This window comes from Gadus macrocephalus, chromosome 3 (assembly GCF_031168955.1).
Source record: "Gadus macrocephalus chromosome 3, ASM3116895v1".
In the NCBI taxonomy this organism is placed as follows: domain Eukaryota; kingdom Metazoa; phylum Chordata; class Actinopteri; order Gadiformes; family Gadidae; genus Gadus; species Gadus macrocephalus.
In genome coordinates this window covers 13,572,389-13,577,388 of record NC_082384.1, presented here as the reverse complement: position 1 = coordinate 13,577,388, position 5,000 = coordinate 13,572,389, and positions in this window count along the sequence as shown.

The following is a 5,000-nucleotide window of genomic DNA, read 5'->3' as shown; positions in this document are numbered from 1 at the left end:
TTGTACGACTGTCACCAACCTGTCTCGGCGCACTGTACTGTGTCTCCCTGAACATCTGCTCTACTGCGACGGAGTCAGACAGCGTGTGTGTGTGTGTGTGTGTGTGTGTGTGGGTCTTTATATGTATGTGTGTGTGCGTGTGTGTGTGTGTGCGGGGGGGGGGGGGTATGGGTGTGGGTAGCTGTGAGCGTCCCTGTGTGCAATGCGTGCACGTCTGTTTGTGTGCGCGGGAAGGAAAAAGGGATGGGCAGATAGCGACAGAGAGAGCGAGAGAGAGAGAGGGTAACAGGAAGGGAGAGAGTCATAGACAACGGGGAGAGCGAGAGGGGGAAAGTGTTTGATCTCCTCTGCGTGCTGCGATAACACTTCGAGCCTCAAACATTTTCATCTGGAAAGATGGCGACTCGTGACTCAGGGCAACCGCCCCGCTGCGTCCTCGCCTCCCCCGTTCTGGGGGGCCATGGGGGCCCACCCGCCTGGCTCCACAGTCTCTAGACGTCCGCAGTGTTTGTTCAATACAAAGTCAAATACTTTGTCTCGATTGAACGCACGTTTGGGAGCACATCGTTTCTGGGTCGTCGTTAGAAATGCCATCGCCATCCATCAACTATCAGCGAGTGACATCCTCTGTGGGAAGGTCTGTTCCGATGGACTGCACCTCGGCCTCTTTTGAAGTCTTTTGATTGTAGACCGCTCCCCAGGTAATGTCTGACCAATCAGGTCGTCTCTCCCCTTGATTGGTTCAAGGGATTCATTGTGCCTGTCTATCACAGGCACATACGGAGGTGCATAAAAGGCCCATGCAATGTTGGTATTTTGGGCTCCGTTCTCTCAAGATCATGATCCTTATTTATCTTGTGATCACCGGGTAACAGAAGTTGCTCACCGAGATGGACAATTACTGTGAAAGTAAAACAACGAGGACAGGTGTCATCAACAATTTAAGCATCATGGCAACCGACCACAGCAGTGACCGTCAGCGTGGGTGACACATCTATCCATCATCATCCATCACTGTAATTCGAGTCAAGTTAAGACAATTTCAGCCATCAAAGCCTAAATGACGTCATCCGCCTCCATCGTTAATGCTTTCACATTAATTGTTGCTCGCACTGGTTCTTGGTTCTGAGCTCCTTATGACAATCTTCCCTGCAGAAGCTTTAACATGAAGCTTTTATTGGAAGGTGAATCACCTTGAAACATGTCATCAATGGACGGCCCAGTGTTGACAGCCTGGTCGGATAATTGTGCATCAGACTTTGAGACAGATACAATTACAGAACGCTGATGGTCAGCCTGGTCCGACTGTGAGACTTGAATTGCGGTCTCCTGTCATATCAAGCGATCTGCTGAGTACGGTTATTTTTCTTATCCCCGATTAAAAAATGTGTGCTACTCACCGGCTATCCCGGCCCTTGTCACATCGACCGGGAAACAAGGCAGAGGAACTTTCTGCTAGGGTGGCCTCAGACTTAAACCAATCACATAGTGTGTGTGTGTGTGTGTGTGTGTGTGTGTGTGTGTGTGTGTGTGTGTGTGTGTGTGTGTGTGTGTGTGTGTGTGTGTGTGTGTGTGTGTGTGTGTGTGTGTGTGTGTGTGTGTGTGTGTGTGTTACGCGGCTCAAACATAACAAAGAAAAGAGGCAGGAGACAATCCACGTTTCTTGGTTTAATTGCGTGAAAAGCATGAATCAAACTGATCTTGATAGTGGAGCAAAACACAAATCAAATCTCCCGCCGCGTCTCTCGGAGGACAGGCACACTTTAATCCGGTTCACGGGGACACGCACCATACACGGGCACACCCCCATCCTGGAACATGCGGGACCAGGCCTATGAGAGCAAAAGCAGACAAAACGAGCAGCACACAAACAATGATAACTGAAAGGCCCATGTGGCCGTAACACCCCCCCCCCCAAGAAGGGGCTTGCAGAGTATCAAAAGACACCAATCCCATAACCATTACCCCAATTCACTAAACGTGCGTAATAGGTGGTGCAAACAAGCATACAACAAATACAAAACAATAATGGGCGGTTTTCATGACTGCACGTCTAGTGGTAGCAGGCACCACAACCTGTAACCATGGCTCACCCATGGAAGTGTCTCTCAAGCAGACCATTTTTTTATACAGTACCCATGAGCCACGCTCACAAAATTGTCAGCTGGGACAGCACGTTCAAACAAAGAACAGAGGGACTGATCTGCAAGCTGTTCCTTAACTAGGTCTCAATAAGACAGATTCAATGGAAAATCTGGTAAGGCAAACCTAGTCTTCTCTGCAGCCACCTTGACCTTGGCCTCTGCCACAGCACGAGTAGCTGAGCGGGTCACAGCACAAGCTGCAAACACGTCAGGGAACTGCTCTGAACAATCATCAGCCTCACTTCTCAGCTGAGGAGAAGACACCGCTGACACAGGATTACCATGCCAAACACGTCCCACTGCGTAATTATTTCCAAGAATCACATGGACATCGCCAACAGGTAGGGCAGGGCAGATTCCAAACTCAAGCTCCCCCTCCACCAACTCGGAATAAAACATGACTCTATGTAAAGGAACTTCAAAAGTAGTGAGGTCAATTCCCCAAACTAACATTGATCGTCCTGAACTTGAAGTGGAAGAAAATGGTAGAACAGATTCCAGTATATGACCGACTCCGATGCTCCTGTGTCACGGAGAATTTTAACCCGAATTAACTCATCACTGTCTTTTAAAGAAACAAATCCATTGGAAATCAATAGAGTGTAATTGGAATTCAATCCAGTATGCTACAAATTAACTTTCAACTTTGAAGGAGATACTGCCAACATGTCCGAAATCAGAAAACCGCTCTTTTGACTTTCCTTTCAGCACTGGACAGCTCCACTTTGAATGACCAGCGGCACGACGGTACCGGCCACCCTTATCTGCGTCAGATCTAATACTCGAGTGATCTACTCCAGAAGCCTGATATGCACCAACGTTTACACTTCTTTTGCTAGAATCAACCTTGTGGACGTTAGATGAGCGCATATGAGCTTTGTGAGTTAACTCGTACTCATCTACAAACACGGCAGCGTCAGACTCATTCCTAGCCTGTTTCTCCACAACGTACGTTGCAACACACTTTGGCAATTTGCTCTTGAATTGCTCAAGGACAATTAAATCTAATAAATCATCATTTGTCTTAACCTTGCAAGTAACACACCATCGCTGACCTTGCAGGTGCAATTCCCTTGCAAACTCAACGTTTGTTTGGTCCGAACATTTCTGCATATTCCTAAAGCGTTGACGATTAGCCTCTGGAATTAATTCATACACCCGCAACACAGAAGCTTTCACAATGTCATAATCATGGGCCTCTTCAACAGTTTACGCAGAGAAAGCTCTGCGTGCCTTTCCTGTGAGAAAGCTCTGAAGCATAAGCGCACGGTGTGAACCAGGCCAGTCTTGTGTATCACCACTCGCTCAAACAGTAGAAAAAAGGTATCGACGTCTTTCTTATTAAAGTGAGGAAGCAAGTGTAGACTAGTTGCCATATCGAGCTTAGGACCTGCTGCACAGTGATGTCATTTTCCCTTGCCGAATGCGATCCAAACGCTGTGCTTCAGGCTCTAGCTTTTGGTGTTCTTATGATCGCTTTGCGAATTCCTTCTCCCCACTAAGGCGGAGCCTTTCTAACTGCAACTGATGCAGAATTCTACTGTTATCCATCTGCATTTGAAGCAACTCCTTCTGCTGCTCAAAAGACAGCATGGCCGCGGGTTTAGGAGACGGAGGACCTTCCTCTTCGTCTGCAACCTAAGGGTTTCTAACGTCCTCCTCAACTGAATCATAGAGAGGTTCTTCCTCATCCTGCTCGTCAGACGTAGGCCTATAGTCGGCTGTGGTAATCAGATCTTTCGCTCACAACGCCAACTTCACCGAAAGTTTGACATAACTCTTAAGTCGAGTGGAAGGAAGTTTGATTCTATAATGGGTAGCCAACTGTATTAACTGGTCCTTGGTTAATGCATTAAAGATAGCCCTGGAGGGTTCTTCAACAAACTTTTCAACAGGTGACGTCATTCTTCTAGCGATTGCGCAACAAGTGATGTCATTATTGAAGCGCTTGTACGCATCTCACCAGCTGAACGAGTCAGACAATATTCCAAAAAACAAAATAATGAAAACTACACAGGGAAGCCCTGCAATAAAATAAGCAAAGACCAATCTTCAAACAGGCCTGTAGTAGGAAGCATTAAGCACTAAGCCCGCAGGTATGGCAAAACAACCAGTGGCCTCGGAGTGCCACCGAGAAAAGGGCTCTAGCCACAGGAACTGTTGAAAAATAATAAACCACACGTCCCACAAAATACGCAAGCCTGAAAAGAATAGTTAAAGGCCCCGCAAATAGATCGCTGAACTCACCATCCCTTATTGTCCGACATTCCTGTGCAGATAAACGTACCACCGCATCCTAATACACCAAGAACAAAGGCGCAGGTAACACAGACCTCTGTGTCGCGGCGGAATAATCATTTTGGAACGAGCCCCCATTTGTTACGGGGCTCAAACGTAACATAGAAACGGGGCAGGAGTGAGCGCGACAATCCACGTTTCTTGGTTTAATTGCGTGAAAGCCATGAATCAAACTGATCTTGACAATCATAGAGCAAAACACAAATCAAATCAACCGCCACGTCTCTCGGAGGCCAGGCCCACTTTTATCCGGTTCACGGTGACATGTGTGTGTGTCTGTGCGTGTGTGTGTGTGTGTGTGTGTGTGTGTGTGTGTGTGTGTGTGTGTGTGTGTGTGTGTGTGTGTGTGTGTGTGTGTGTGTGTGTGTGTGTGTGTGTGTGTGTGTGTGTGTGTTCGTGTGTGTGTGTGCGTGTGTGTGTGCGTGTGTGCGTGTGTGTGTGTGTGTGTGTGTGTGTGTGTGTGTGTGTGTGTGTGTGTGTGTGTGTGTTGGTGGCCCATAAGAAGCAGATAGGAGGAGTTGACTTATGTAGACCCTAGCCCTCTATTACTCTTTTAAA